The 17,256-nt window shown below is 42.6% G+C and overlaps 1 protein-coding gene across 1 annotated transcript in view; it reads right to left on the bottom strand.

Annotated features, from left to right (window-relative positions):
- The window catches only part of LOC136871875 (agrin), a 31,144-nt gene extending 24,119 nt beyond the window's left edge, over nt 1-7,025 (bottom strand). Inside the window, exon 1 of the mRNA XM_068227233.1 lies at nt 6,880-7,025. The gene's annotated coding sequence lies outside the window, so the exon portion shown is untranslated. The remainder of the gene's footprint in view (nt 1-6,879) is intronic.
- Nucleotides 7,026-17,256: the final 10,231 nt, after the last annotated feature.

The following is a 17,256-nucleotide window of genomic DNA, read 5'->3' as shown; positions in this document are numbered from 1 at the left end:
CATTCTAGATTTCCCATGGTTCTTGGAGGACCAACACGATATCGACTTATGTGGCTGCATGAAAAACGGTCTTTAACTTACGATATTCTAACTAAGGGGATTCATTACTTTCATTGGTGTAGATACATACTGAAAGTTTTCTTTTCATACTGTGTCCAAAATTACCGCGAAGTTTACGTTTTCATTGTATTTATTATTCTGAGTTTCATATTAAATAATAATGATGGCGGTTCCACCTCAACACAACAGAATCTGGTATATGCTTATCATTTTTGACGAGTATATATCGTTTCCCATGTCATACAGGCATATAACGTACCACGAGAATACGGTACCAACTTGATGCATTATACACTCGCGGAAATGGAAAGTGTTACACCATGAATACCTTGACTGAATGACACCAAACTGTTACCCCACTATTTCCATGCCTATGAGATATGTTGTTTAAAATTTCATCCTCATACGACCTAATTGTTTGTACAGGAAACCCCATTCCTAAAGATGGCAGCTGATGTGTGTACGGGACGGCTTTAGGGTGTGTCTAACATTACTCTCTGTTTTCAAGTAGAGATCGCAACCCAGCATGCCTAGAGGAGGTGCAAGGGAAGCTTATCGCGATCTTTCGGATATTGTGAAAGGTCGAATCATGGGCATGGGGGATATGCGGGCATAATACCGACAGATTGCGCAGACAGATGGTTGTAGTGCAATGACTGCAGAACGAGTAGTGACCAGATAGACTCAGGACAACAGTGTGGCACGAACAGCAAGTACGTGTCCTTCCAGAAGGGCCACACCATGAAAGATCATGGAATCTGTCTGCTGGTTCTGACGAGCACACGGATCACAACAGCTGAAATCTGGGCAGAGGTTACAGGCAGAATGTCACCACAAACCGCCGGGAACAGATTGCTGGAAGCTGGGTTGAAATCTCGAGTTGCCATGCGTTGTTTACCGCTGACACCAAACCAAAGACAGCCGAGACTTGCATGGAATAGAGTAAGAGTCAACTGGGACATTGAGTATCGCTTCTGTTTGTGGAGATCAGATCGACGTGAATATGTCCGTAGACAAAATGTTGAAAGGTCACAGGAAGAAGGGATTATCGAGGCACATACCTCTCCAACTCCTGGAATTATGGTGCGGGGAGCAAATGCATATGAAAACAGGATGGATTTGGTACTTCTTGAAGGGAGACTAAAAGCTCGCCAGTATATGGCAAAAATTGTAAACCCTGTTGTCATTCTCTTCGTGACGAGGGTACCAAATGGCATATTCCTGCAGGATAATGCATGACCCTACACTGCAGATGACACCAGAAACGCCTTGTGGATTGTATGGATCCTTGACTGGCTTGCCCGGTTCCCTGATTTGTCACCCATAGAGCATGTCTGAGATGTGATGAGAAGACATACGGTCATACCAGCTTCCAGCCAGCGATCTTCATGAAGTGACACCACATGTTTTTCAAGCATGGCAAGAAATCTCTCAAGATGACATTCGGAGGCCACACCGAATACAAGAGTTATTCTTGCACCTGGGGGTCATAACTTATACTGATGATGATGGTGATAGACAGTTCCGATTGGACTGAAAGTTTAATCGTTTAATACCTGTTATGTGATGAACATCTCCACAAGTTATGATAAATATCGGATTGATACTTCATGGTGTATTGCTTTCCATTTCCGCTAGTGTAATAATTGTAGCCAAACAATGAAGATTATTATCATTCTCTCTGACTGTGAAGTAGTCAAGTCCTGTGGGAAAGAGGTAAAGGTAGAGTGTCTACCTCTTACCACCCGGTCCTTGGTTTGACTTCTGTCTTGTGCAAATCTATTAAATCTGGATTGAAAATCGGAAATGGGGTTCACTCAGCCTCGTTTTATCAAGCGAATATCTGCTGATATGTGAGGCAGCGGATGAAATCAAGAAAATTAAATTGATAAACTGCTGACCACGAAAATCTTCAAAATCTGACGGTCAGCAGTAAGTTGTCTATTTTTGTGAAGCAACTTTTGACAAGAAAGAAATGCATCGAACTTCCATTGCCCTCTTATGATTGTTTAATTCATTAGGATAATAATTATGGCGCATGCTAACGTTTGTTCTTTTGCTCTTTTAATTGACCATGGGATTTTAAGTATATTTTGTATGAATAATAAATTTTGTGTTTCCCGCATTTAACAATGAACATTCTTCAACATAATTAACTGCTGGGGTCACTCCAGCCATCCTGGCTCATTGCGGGTTTTGGTAAAGGCAGATGCTACGGAATTTTTAAACGAAAATTCCAACCCAGCATTAATCAAGTTTCGTATTTCAGCCGTCTGAATTGTAAAGCTATCAGCTAACCTAATGCATTAACCACACCCACTTAGTCAAATTTCACATTATTAATGCAGTGCTGATGGTGATGGTATTAAGAGAAAGTTCAACTAGACAACCATCCTCTATTAGCACTAATCAGAGAGGAGGAAGGAAGAGATCCAATACTTCGAAAAATGACGGTACCGGAAAAAGAAAGGTAGGGGCCACGAAGGTCATACAGGGCTCGCAAACCCAATACCGTCGTGGTCGCAAAAGAACAAGAATTGACCGCGGCAGCTCGGATAGGAAAGATGAAACTGATGAGCCTGACCAGTCTACGATGTCTCCTTAAAATAACAGAAGATATCAGACTTGCTATGGAACATCGACAAGTTACAGTACTAACGTTACTGGATTTCAGTGGTGCATTTGATACAATAGACTTACAGCTACTAATTAACTTGTTTGACCCTTTAGTACTGAAGATTTTTACGTCATATTTGAAAGATCGGAGGCAGCGGGTGATAACTCGCAAAAGAAATTCAGACTGGCGTACAAGGAAAGTTGGCACGCCACAAGGAAGTATTTTAGGATCGTTGACTTTTACATTGTATATCAATGACATTTCATCTTCTCTAAAAAATGCTTTCTTTTTTTCTAGTTGCTAAACGTCGCACCGACACAGATAGGTCTTATGGCGACGATGGGACAGGGAAGGGCTAGGAGTGGGAAGGCCTTAATTAAGGTACAGCCCCAGCATTTTCCTGGTGTGAAAATGGAAAACCACGGAAAGCCATTCTAAAAGATGTAATTAACACCTATATGCTGATGATCTCCAAATATATTACCATTGCAGCTTAAGCGAATTACCAAGCGCAGTAAAATGCATAAATGATGACATGAAAAAACTCAGTGAATATGCCCTCGTAAACAGACTTCTCATAAATCCATCAAAATCGCAAGCTATCATTGTCGGTTCCCAGAAGCTCCTACACAAGATCAATGATTCGATCTTTCCTACTCTACAAATAAATAATAGCAGAATCCCGTACAGTAAAACAGTGAGAAATCTTGGGGTGACTATGACTGAAACTCTAAATTGGGCAGAACATATCAAAACCGTAGGTCAGAAGGTGTTTGCTACTCTACACCCCCTGAAATTAAATAAAGGTATTATACCTCTAAATATGCGGCAAAGATTAACACAGACCCTAATTCTTCCTATCCTTGACTACTGTGATGTTACCTTGGTAGACGCTACTAAAGAACAAACTAGGAAACTGCAGGGTATTATGAATTGTTGCCTTAGATTAATTTTTAACCTAAGGTATGATGTGCATATTACTCCTTACTATCAAGCACTGAACTGGTTAAAACCTGATAAGAGACGTGAATATCATATACTTGTCCTAATACACAAACTCCTGCATAGTAACTTCTCCCAGTATATTTCATCTAAACTTCACTTCCTCTCTTCCTTCCATAACCGTAACACTCGCTCGGGCTCCACTCTAGCTATTCCTCTTCACCACTCTTCTGTGTATAATAAATATTTTATTGTAACCGGTTCCAGGCTTTGGAATTCCCTGCCAGTAAGTGTCAGGGCAATTGTCTCTTTTCTCAAATTTAAAATATCTTGCCGAGACTTCCTGTTGAGAGTTACCGATCGAAGTGTGTATTGGTGTGTATTGTGTGCGTGTGATTGGTAATTGTAAAATTAAAAATTGTTTCTATTAGTTTTATATAATGTAAACGTAAGGGTAGTTGATAAGTGTGTAAATTATAAGTGTGTGTGCAAGTGTCTGTGTGAGAGAGAAAAGAGGACTGAATTAACGAGGTAATAAGCTAATAAGCTGCATGTTGTGTGAGTGTGTAATTTAAGCTTAATTAGAAAATAGTATAAGTAATATAATTAGTAATAGGCAGCCTTAATATTATTTCTTGTATTGTGGTTAAGTGTAAGAGAGGACCGTGTGCCCTAACTTCGCCACATGAAAGAAGCCATAATAAATAAATAAATAAATAAATAAATAAATAAATAAATAAATAAATAAATAAATAAATAAATAAATAAATAAATAAATAAATAAATAAATAAATAAATAAATAAATAAAATGTAAGTTATTTCAATTATCTGCCTGCTGTCATTTCTTGATGGATATAGTACTTTTGCATCCATCTCTTGGCACAGGCCAGAGTAAAGTGTAGCTTCCACCGAAATCCCAGTCAACATCCATGGCTGTGACAATATGGAAGTTGCTGGGGTATGGGTAGTGCTGAGTAATGACATTCAGAGCATGACTAGTGCATCTGAGTGTTATGAAAGGTGCTGCTCATAGGGTCAGTCGTGCTGCAATGCTGACCCAGTGAGGAAACCAATGGCAAACTACCTCACTCCTCATCCTGCCTAGTACGCCTCATTTTGGTGCTGCCATTGGTTTTAGGGGTTTCCTTATAACCGCATAACCTTTGGTGGTGCTATTTGAGGATCCAACCAGCCTCTGGGCTGACCTAACATTTCAATTACATTTTGAGACTGATAACTTCTTATACAAAACAAAAATGCATTTGCCTGGTGTGAAAATGGGAAACCACGGAAAACCATCTTCAGGGCTGCCGACAGTGGGGTTCGAACCCACTATCTCCCGAATACCAGATACTGGCCACACTTAAGCGACTGCAGCTATCGAGCTCGGTGCTGAAGATTTTAGCCGTGTCTGGTTAATTTCTCAAAGTTGGGGGTTAAATGTATGTATACACATCATAATTTTGCACAAACACTACAAAAAGTCCGGCCCCATGGCTAAATGGTTATCGTGCTGGCCTTTAATCACAGGGGTCCCAGGTTCGATTCTCAGCAGGGTCGAACCATAATTGGTTAATTTATCTGGCACGGGGGATGGGTGTATGTGACGTCTTCATCATCATTTCATCCTCATCACGACGCGCAGGTCGCCTACGGGAGTCAGATCAGAAGACCTGCATCTGGCGAGCCGAACTTGTCCTTGGACACTTCCGGCACTAAAAGCCATACGACATTTCATTTCATTTCACTACAAAAATAGATAATAGTATATGCATTCCTCCATAGGTTTGGTGTCTTGGAAGGCATCCAGCCATAAAACTGGGCTCAGTCCTCTGGTAGTATTGACCTCAAGAAATGGTAAAATGCCAGAGATACGAATGAGACTATTACACTTATCAGAATATACAGTGTTGGAATGTTCTTCAGCGATGCCCTATAAAGAAATATAACAGTGGTGTATCGCTTTATAAATCTGAAATCTCAAAGTATTTTACGTGTCTGCAACTATGGAGTAATTATCTACCTACGTAACATTTAGAGAATCAGTACTTTATTTAGGAATAATACTCCAATATGGAACAGAATAGAATACTCACATTCCTTATGAGCGAGTAATCAGTTATTGCTTTTCATATTATTTTGATACATTAATTATTTTCTTGTTACACTTAAATTTATTTACTACTACCTTAACAATTACACTTACACCTAATTACTATTTACACCCACCCAATCTCTAAATTATATTTAAAATTTATTGTTGTCCTAGACATTAACAGTGTTTAATAGTATAGGATATCTTATATCTTTCCCTTACTATTAATTAGTGCAAGTATTTGTTTTGTTGCGAGTCCGAACATATTTCTCCTTAACTCACAATAGATATTGTGAATTAACTGAATGACTGTACGAATGAATGAATGGATGGATGGATGACTAACATGCCTAGGAGATCTGCTCATGCAAGCATGCATGAATGAATGAATAAACACTCCCCTCTCCCAGTCACGGATAGCCACCAACGGGGGAGAGAGCATTTATAATGAAATGAGTGAAGGGATGACTGAATGAATTGGATGCTCTCAGCCTACATCTACGGAGCCCCAGCAGATAAGTTGAGAACACTTCAGGGTGGATGATTGAGTGATGACTGATGAGTGAGTGTATGAGTGAATAAATGACTGAGCTGAATTTAAAAGCCTCTCTCTCTGATTCACAGATAATCACCAAATGGGGGAGAGATACTACAAAATAGTTTTCGCAACTATACTTACCAAAAATTCTAAACAATCTCAACATTGCGATCGACTGTGAAATCCACACTGGTCTAATGGAGCCCGAGCGGGGTTTTATATAGTGGAATTAGTTGATATTGTTGTGTATCAACATCAAATTCATCAGTCCATGTTTCGAGAAAAAGCAGATATTTCCTTGATATCACGTACCCAGTTCTTCGTGATGATAGCAAGCATTACCAATGTTTGTGTTTTGTCCTCAAATGTTGTCAGTTCCTGCACAGGTGAAATCTGTGAATAGTCCGAGTTGTGCTTTAACTGACGTGTGCATTTCCTGTGGGTTATTATTGTTTCAAAACATAACAAAGTGAAATCTAGGAGTCATTCGCATATAAACAGATATATGGATTAATTCATCGGCAACAACCTTGACTGTGAGTTTCAGATCCAAGTGTTATGGGTTGTCGACAAAATAGTGTGCATTTGAGTATACACTGACTTAGCAAATGTCATGGGATAGTCACCTAATAGCGTGTGGGGCCTCCTCTGGCACTGCGAACTGCAGTGAGACGCCGTGGAATTGCGTCCTGGTAGTCCTCTGGACGCTGCTGACACCAAATCGTTTGCAGAGCGGTAGCCAATGCTGGTCTGTTCGTGGGTGCAGGATCCATGGCAGGGAGCCTGCGTTCCAGGACATCCCAGATAAGCTCGATAGGGTTCATATCGGGGCTCCTGGGTGGCCATGACAGTCATTGGATCTGCGCTGCATATTCCTGGAACCATTCCCGGGGGATGTAGGAGCGATGTGGCGGCGCGTTAACATCATGAAACACCGTAAAACCGTCTGGGCGCTGGAAGGCCAAAAATGGGTGGAGATGGTCTCCGAGCAGCTCAGCATACCGCGTACCAGTCAAAGTCTCTTCCAGAACAACTAGGGGGTCCATTCCATACCAGGAAAATGCACCCCAGACCATAACAGAGACAGCAGCGCCCTAGACCACACCTTCGAAGCAGGCGGGATCCATCGCTTCATGAGGTCTGCGCCATTAACGGTGTCTCCCATCGGCATGGTGCAGTTGAAATCGTGATTCGTCCGACCCTATCTCGTTACGCCATTGTTCCAATGTCCATCCCTGGTGACTGGCGACAAATGCGCGTCGTTGTGCCCGATGACGTTGGGTTAACAGTGGCGCCCGTGTGCGGTGCCGGCTCCCATACTCCATAGAACCCATGTTCCTACGGATTGTCCACTGGGGGACGTGTCTAGCACGGCCTGTGTTGAATTGAGCCGTTATTTGTTGCACGGTTGCCCGTCTGTCACCATTGACAATCCGTCTCAGATGTCGTCTGTTGAGGACGGTGACAACTGCATTCAACCATTCGCGATACACCCTGGACACGGTTGATCGTGTGAAACCGAATTCCCGCACCACTTCCGAAATTGCACTTCCCATCCGTCGGGCACCGACCACCATACCCCATTCGAACGGTGTCAGCTCACCAGTTACACCTGTCACATGCGCAGCCACTGCTCACAAGGTCTCCTATACAACTGCCGCTGACACAGGGGGCGTGTAATGCACAGACAACACACCTGCGCATCAGTGCTCCGCTATCCCATGACATTTGCTCAGTCAGTGTATCTCCTAATGCGCAGTAATTGTATTTATAATGAGGGTATAGTTTGCACTGAAATATGACACCGTACAGCACCGACCAAATGTATACGCTAGCAGTAGAATACTATGAAATATCACCTGGAACGTTTATTGTTTTACAATTTGCTTTACGTTGCGCCAACAGAGATGGGTCTTATGGCGACTATGAGATAGAAAAGGCCAAGGAGTGGGAAGGGAGCGGCATTGGCCGTGGCTCGGTGTGAAAATGGAAAAATCACGGAAAACCATCTTCAGGGCTGCTGACTAGAACTTAAAAGTATGTCTAATAAAATGGTTTCCTCTGAATACTAACACCTAATGGCATATATTTTTATGAATTTCACAGGGTTTTGCCAGGTATTACAGGGGTTATGAATTTTTCTTCTTATTAGAAAACCACTCCATGATATTGCCACTATTAGGGAAGTAATGTAGTGTGTGCTGTAAATCGCTGCAAGTATTGTCACCAAGATATTTTGAAAGATGTAGAATTAGATGAGCTACTGTATCACGTGAGCCAGCTTTCTGAGTGCTTTCACACACACAACAGAAAAGTTTTGCATCACCAGTATGTTAGGTTCTTCAGTCACCTGAAACTAATTTTGAGTAATAAATTTATAAATTACTTGAAGGAGAAAACTGCCTCTTGTACCGTTTTTTCATTGTGCGGGGAAGTCTATATCGGACTAACTGCACATAAAATTGCTGTAATATTTGCGCAAGATAGAACTAAGAGACATTTAATTCCTAGCTGCTTGCTTATGTTTGGAAAAAATAGGGGCAGCTGTCCACCCGGTATAGATTAGTTCATCGGCAAGAACCTTGACTGTGAGTTTAAGATCCAATTATGTTTCTAACCCTCACTGTTCCCTGTAGCTTATCCAGGTGCATCTAGCATGCTTAATTCCACGCAGCTACTTCCTTACAGTACATGAACGTCTAGCTCTTACAACTCCGTATTCACGAGAAGAGCGAAAGTTCTCGCTTCGTAAAATTACTGCTGTATTACAGCGTCATGGTCCAGTTTTATGACTTTATTGAACTCAAACTGTAAGAAACAGGTTGCACGAGGCACTACTTCATTATCGACGCGAGGCCCGCTCGCAAAAACCTAGACATCATGGGACGCGGTACAGATGGGCCTAATATTACGCTGAACTCAGAACTCTTCAGAACTGGCATAAAATCCTTTTCATCGAAGAATGCCTTTCAAGCCTTTTTCCTGGCTATCGTTGGTAACGTGTTTGGAGGCAGTTTGATCAGGTTTTACGTCTCAGACACACTGTCCAGCACGTGCAGCAAGGTGGTGGTTCCCTTATGTTTTGGGATGGCATTTGGAGGAGAAAAACAACAAAATTAAAATATGAGCAGAGTGCAGAATCTACAGTAGCTGTGTCGAAAATGAAAATAAATGAATACTTTCACGGTCGGAGTCAATATAATCTAAGTCTTCCGGGCTATTCTGCCGTGGTTTCGACCACTGCTGCGGTAGTCATCTTCTGTGGCATCGTCATAAATGAGAGGAATAGACAACGGCAGAACAGTCCGAAAGACTTTGATTGTATAGATTGCTTCAGATATTAAAAGACGTCACTATGTATCATTTAACTGTGTTGCAATCTTTGTCTGTCATATGTAGACAGAAAAATCGACTCTTAAGATGATTGAAAACACTCACAACTGCGCTTACCCTAACTCACAGACGGAATGTCACTCTCAAATGGGAGATTGTATTTCAGATGAAGACGTATCACTAATGTGGAAACGTTAGAGATATTTTCTAAGCAGTATAGCGAGCGTCTAGGATGGCACGATGTGCAGTGTTGACATGTGAACGTGCACGCATAATCGCATTATATCAAGAAGGATGGCCAACAAGGTGTAGGCCGTAATCAAACTGGTGGGGATCGAACATGGAAGCGATACAGGGAGACAGGAACTGTTGATGACTTGCCTCAAGCAGATTGCCCGACGGCTATGGCTGCAGTCGATGACCGTTAGCTTCGAAATTCAGCTCGGAGAAACTCTGCCTTCAATGTCCCCATGCTGAATTACGATCTTCGGGCAGCGAAATGTCACCACGTTTCGACTGAAACTGGTCCACCTCTGTAGTGTAAAGGCTAGTGCTATTAGCTTCCTTCCTCAGAGACTCGGTTTCGATTCCTAGTACTACCAGAAATTTAAGAATGGCTGGAGGGCTGGTACAAGCAGGTCACTTCCATTGGAGGTACGCCTGAAATGAGCTGCGCTATCTCAGAACGAGGATGCGAATTTACTTTAACTCAAACTGTGAGAAACGTTTTTTTTTTTTTTTTTTTGCTAGTTACTTTACGTCGCACCGACACAGATAGGTCTTATGGCGACGATGGGACAGGATAGGGCTAGGAGTGGAAAGGAATCGGCCGTGGCCTTAATTAAGGTACAGCCCCAGCATTTGCCTGGTGTGAAAATGGGAAACCACGGAAAACCATTTTCAGGGCTGCCGACAGTGGGGTTCGAACCTACTATCTTCCGAATACTGGATACTGGCCGCAATTACTGTGAGAAACAGGTTGCATGAGGCACAACTTCATTATCGACGCCCACGGCGAGGCTCGCTCGCGAAAACCTAGACACTATGGGGTGCGATACAGAAGTGCCCAATATTATGCTGAGTATTCTCTTCAGAACTGGCATAAAGTCCTTTTCATCGATGAGTGTCACTTAGACTTATACAATAAAAGATGTATTTTGTAACATTTTAAATAGTGACTAAAAATAATATAAAATGTGATGAGTCTGAATTTCTATACATTTGTGGGTATGACTCATTCACAGTAAATGCAAAAATGAAATTCAAGACATGTACAGATGAACACAAATGCATGTTGTAACATAAATAGAGGGGTAAATGGTCATTTTGCTCGAATATTTCGCTGGAGTTGAATAGAGTCCTAAAACACTGTAACCACTCTCCGCGTTGGACCAAACGAATCCGATCACCAAGAAGATCAGGATCCTTAGAAATTTGATAAAAATATATCCTACTAATTTTACTAATGACTTTTCGTAATTGCTTACATATCCCGGAACTGCACATCTATCTGGCATAATTATAAAATTTTCACATTACCACACACACCATAATAATGAAACTATCGACATAATTATACAAGCGTGTACTGAGTCTTACATACAGTCATACGGTATACTGTTCAGCTGATGGGTCGAGGTGCGGCGTTGCTTCTTATAGTGGAACCCGGCCATGACTAGAGACAGTTATGGTGCTTGCCACTGTAATATGGGAACTAGCACACAGCTACACAATGTCACGTCTAGGTGGAAGAATGGGCCATGTGCGCTGCTGAAGTGAGTAGGTCCTCCTGTGTTGAGCGCACAAAAATCGAACTGGTTGATCAATCACTCAAGGATCCTTCCCCTAGCGCAGGAAGACGAAGAGCTCGTTGGATGTTACGGCAATCACGTCTTCCAACAAGAGGAAAGGAGGAGGTAATTGAGCGATCAAGTCTTGGTGTTCATGAACGTGAAGATCGTAGTGCCGTGGAAAGTACACGTTGCACACCGTTGTTAATCTTGGAAAGGGAAAGCGAATTGCAACTGCTTTAGTAGTGGTACTTCGTCACTGAAGAGGTTGCCCTGCCATCCACAGATACTTGGTCCTTGGAGTAAAGACGGGATCTTCTCGTAGTTGTGTCGTGGCCAGGACACAGACAAGATTTCTGTAGAAAGACTATGGTGGCCGCATTGACGGATATCAATTGACATAGCTCAGCTAGGAGACAAGTATAACTACTGCAGTTCCATTTCAATAGTACTATACCGAGCTCGATAGCTGCAGTCGCTTAAGTGCGGCCATTATCCAGTAATCGGGAGATAGTGGGTTCGAGTCGCACTGTCGGCAACGCTGAAGATGGTTTTCCGTGGTTTCCCATTTTCACACCAGGAAAATGCTGGGGCTGTACCTTAATTAAGGCCACGGCCGCTTCCTTCCACTTCCTAGGCCTTTCCTCTCCCATCGTCGCCATAAGACATATCTGTGTCTGTGCGACGTAAAGCAAAATAGCAATAGTACTATTGTGTGGATGAGAAGCGCAACGAAATTAGGATCATTGCTAGTCCTTTCCTCCACCTATCTGCTATTTTCCACCGTCTTTGTTGTTGCTGTTGTTGTTGTTGTTGTTTTTGTTGTTGTTACTATCCATTATGATGAGCGTTTCACTTTCCATGTTCTCCTCAGAAGAGAGAGATACAGTGACTGAGCACTCCGTGGATGGTGAGCCATCTGATCGGGAACGGTGGGTCCTTTTCCCAGGAGAACTAGACGTCCCAGGAAAGGATCGATGGAGAGGGCATTGGGACTTCTCGCTCTTGCTCACCGTTTCGAAATATTTGGAGGACATCCGGAGGATGGTTTGTCAGATTTCTTTGGGGATGCTGTGACTCTCGATCGGGTTCTTCTCCAACATTTTAGCACTGGGGTTTCCCCTTATCCTCCTTTTGATTCTGGTCATTGATGGGAGGGCAATATTTGGGAAAGGTCCCTCCCCGGCCCTGGAGGGAGGAGACTTTAGAGCCGAAAGTGGCTGGGAAGGCTGTGTATTTGTTGAGGTGGTGGTGTTGATTATTATTTTAAGAGAAAGTACAACTGGGCAACCATTCTCTACTACCACTAACCAGAGGGAAAAATGCAGAGGGTCCGACACTTCGAAAAATGAAGTTATCGGCCAAAGAAAGAGAAGGAACATGAAAGGTGTGAAAATTAGAAACTCCCTATGATTCGCAAATGTAATACCGTCTGAGTCGGAATAGAACATGAGTTGACTGAGGGAGGTCGGGTAGGACTCAGCTAAGTGTTCCGTGGTTCCCAACCCACGCTCCCAAATTAAGAGCCCCTGGGGCTCCTTTTAGTTGCCCCTTTCGACAGGCAAGGAATGGTGTGGAAATTGTTCTACCACCACCACTCCGATGAGCAAGGTTTCTAAACATGTCATTATCAGAAGCCTTAATCAAATCCCTATGGAAAGTAACTCCTTTGCAGTAATTCAGGGATTTGTGCTTTTTGATGTTAACTTCAACCTTCCTGAATGATTTGGCTTTTAGTAACCATCTAGATTGCTGAGCCATCGATGTCTTGATCAGTATGGATCCATCAAGAAGCTTACTCATTTCGTCGACTTCAGCACTAGCAATTTCTTCCACTGGTTTACAGATTAAGAAAAGTATTTTATCTACAGAACTATTTCCATCGACCGCGGAAGAAATCAGGAGTCGAGGTAGACACTCGTCACTCTCATTATCCACACGTACTGGAGTAAACCGCTTTCGTTTCTTACCAGTTCTAGATGCTGTTTTGAGGATGCCACACGTTGAAGAAATAGAAGAAGAGGGTTCGATTTTTGGTCGCACGATTAGCTAGGGAAGTTTTTGGTCAACCCTTGGCAGAGCGGTGGTGGTGGTGGTGGTGGTGGTGGTGGTGGTGGTGGTGATGATTGTCTTAAGAGGAAATACATCAGAGCAGCCATCCTCAAATAACACTAATCAACGGGAAAAATGGAACGTGTCGGACACTTAGAAAAATGAATGTATCGGCCAAGGAAGGAGAGGCAATGGGCACGAAGGGCGTGAAAATGAAAGACTTTCTAGGATTCAATAACCTACTGTAATACCGTCGGGGTCGCATAACCTCGCCATGACCCGAGACTTGTGATTGGGGGAGGATGAAACCTCAACACACATACTCTTGCTACTCTTGCTATCCGAGGCAGAGAGGCTCGCTAGACAGTCGGAGAAATGAAATTCAGGTAGATAGGAATGAAGAAAAAGTGCACAGAAACCTCTCAGAGAAGTAAGTCTGGTTCTAGTCCGAGGCCAATAAGTAGCCCTGAGCTGGCACAGCCCATGGGATCAACAAGTACACAAGCCCCCCACACCGACGTCATCGTCATGGTGTCTCTCGAGGGGTACCGTACACGATATAGGCTCTACAACCGAAGTGCTAGGTTATGTTTCCGTTAAACCAACAATTTCACTTTGTAAAGCATCTTCTTACACCAGAATTTCTATGAGTGCAATACGTACAATTCCCAAAGTACGAAAGTTTGACACTTATAAACTTGAAACACATAAAAAATTGACAGAAAATGAATTTCATCGAAGAATAGAACGTTGTGAAATAATGTCGGAGTAACTGAGAGAATCGCCTGAATTGCTAAGAAATATTTGCTTTCGTTGAATAATCTGTAAATAGACACAATTGTAGGTACTGGAGTGATAATAAACTATGCATTGTCGGGGTACGTACTTTAGGTGATACAATTATTAATCTTTTTTTAGGAAAATCTACCTAGAAAGGTTAGAAGATTCTCTCATTAATGAAGAAAATTGAAAATTAGAAGATGAGAAGTAAGTTCTTTTAAATGAAAACTTTCTTACATTCCAGCATGATGGAGCATATCCACATTATACCCAGATTCTTCGACAGTGGATTAATAATACATTCCTGTATAAAAGGATCGATAGAAGGTGGAATACCGAGTGACCTGTAAGATCCCCTGATTTCTTTCTATGGGGTACCTACTCGTAGTAGCTTTTAAAACACAGCCTGCTACAATTGAACATTTCCGACAACGGATAACCACAGCATTCAGGTGTATATGGCCCTGTTACGTGAGCTTTTGAAATAGACTATTTTTGTATGGAAGTGAATTGAGAAAATTTCGAGCACTTGTAATATTATAAAAGCAAAGCAAAGTCCTCTCCGTAGAGGCCATGAAAGTCCAGGGAGGGATGGAAGGTAAAGGCTTCCACCATCCGTAACGTCGACAGTTAGTGGGGCAGAGTGGTTAGCTGTACGCCTGGCCGCCTTTGCCACCAGGAATTAACCTGGTACTCATTTTATTGTGTAGGTTGTGTGAACCTCAGGGCCATATACACCTCCAGAAGTGGAAATCTCGTTTCTCAAACGTTTCGACTTTCTGACGGGGAATCGAACCTAGTCCTTCCGGGTGAACGGAGCAGGCCTTTACTACCTCAACCAGGCTGTTGTGATGTTATAACATTGATTAATCAGGAATTGCTTTTTTAAAAAGCACTTTCCACTTTTTATTATAATTATGAAGGAGGTAAAAGGAAAGAAACAACGTTTGTGCTTAAACCGCGTTTATTTTTCGTCAAATGCAAAGAAATGAAATCTAAGTTAGTCATTCAAAGAATGAGCGTAATGTTCTTCAACCTTCATAGATATGATATTCTCTAAAACAGCAGGTTTAATAAAAATTGTTTCAAAAAAAGTTGTTTGCTTTTTGCCAAAAACCCGAATCTAATAAATAAAAATTGCGGTTCCCATTTTTAAATTAGCAGACCTTGCTAAGTGAAATGTGACTAATATTGTTTTCTCCCTCGAAGGAAGAAACATTTGCCATAAATAGTTGTCTTGAAAACGTGTTGATATCGACATAAACAGCTGGAAGTAGCTGTAACCCTGTACAAGATAGACTGAGCCCGTGGTCTATACGCAAACCAAAACATCTAAACCAAACAACAAGAACAAGAAATCGAAACTGATACCACTATCACCCACTTTCCAGTCTCACAATGTACTGAAACTGTAAATCCATCGCCCGTAATCCATCAACAAGCAACAAACATCCACCGTACCAAAGCAAAACCCCACCGCCTCCGAAACTGTTTCCACAGAGAATCGAGCCCGCACCAACTTTCGTAAAACTCGCTCACGGCCTTCCCTAAATTCCAAGTGCTAGAATATTTTCCAGCTGAATCATTAGGCTTCTACTGCACCAATGAGACCCGCTGTAACAGATGTGGTGATCATCACCATCATACCGCTTCCACAGTTCTACGGGAACAGGTGCAGTGCGCCAACTGTCAATGCAAACATGCTGCCTCACATCCTGGATGCCCCTTAAAAAAAAAAAAAAAAAAAAGCGATCAATGCCCACTATACCGGAAGCAAACACGTGCAACGTTCTCAACCACCAACTCATCAACCTTTATCTCTTTTAAATCTTAAACTCAACCCGCCCCCCCCCCCCCCCCCGCACATCACAACTCTCTCTTCTTTTTTCTTTTTTTTTTTGCTGGTGGCTTCACGTCGCACCGACACAGATAGGTCTTATGCTGACGAGGGGATAGGAAAGGCCTAGGAGTTGGAAGGAAGCGGCCGTGGCCTTAATTAAGGTACAGCCCCAGCATTTGCCTGGTGTGAAAATGGGAAACCACGGAAAACCATCTTCAGGGATACCGACAGTGGGATTCGTACCCACTATCTCCCAGATGCAAGCTCACAGCCGCGCGCCCTTAACCGCACGGCCAACTCGCCCGGTCATCTCAACTCTAACCACCACACTTTGCAGTCTCACCCCTCAATAGAGCTCCTAAAATGTCTTCTACCCTTAACTAGCGCAACCTAATGTCTATGTACCCCACACTTCGAATACCTCCCCCTTTCCCGCACTCATCCCAGAAATACTGCATGTCAATGTCATTACCTCATTCAACTCCTCGTAGCCCTCATAATGCTAGCCGGACAGATGGCAGGTGCCTTTCTGTACGTTCAGTCAGTCTAATCTCCTCTTAAACCGCACCGGCACATTGCTATACTTTGCCGACACCACATTTCAATTACTCCACTTTCTCTTTTATATTCCTACCCTTCCTGAAATACTCAAAATATGGCAACTCGTCGCAACGTCGTCTACGTCTCTTCTTACAATACTGCAAGTTAATGAGGGTAATGAGAAATAATACCAACCAGCAGTTTTGAGACATAGGACCTGAAAGGTTGGCGGTCCCACCATTCATTATCCCTTCGGGGGCACACAGGGAGTTGCAGACATGAGTTCAGTTCAATTCTTCAGGAGATTACTACCTGGATCCACAGACTGACTGTGCCGAGGCCTCGAGGATAGGTCCAAGTTCGTACAGAACTGTACAGGAATAGCATTCATTACCTGATGCACTATACTCGCGTGCGTAGGTCAGGAAATGAAATGAATACATTGCTGTTTTTGTTTTTGTCAGCATCACCTGTACAGAATCGTAAGCTGCGAGCAGGATGAACAGAGGATTTTCTCCGACATAAGCAAACTATTACCGAGCATGTTTTAAGTTACAGAACAAGGACTCACGTTTCTCTCTAAGAACTGTTGAGCAACGGTTAACAATGTGTTCGAATCAAGTCACGGTTCAACTTTCAATGAGTGTATAAATGAGTTCAACACTAAC

Source organism: Anabrus simplex, chromosome 4, assembly GCF_040414725.1.
Source record: "Anabrus simplex isolate iqAnaSimp1 chromosome 4, ASM4041472v1, whole genome shotgun sequence".
Classification (NCBI taxonomy): domain Eukaryota; kingdom Metazoa; phylum Arthropoda; class Insecta; order Orthoptera; family Tettigoniidae; genus Anabrus; species Anabrus simplex.
The sequence above is the reverse complement of the archived record's forward strand: the minus strand, read 5'-3'. Positions and strand labels throughout refer to the sequence as shown.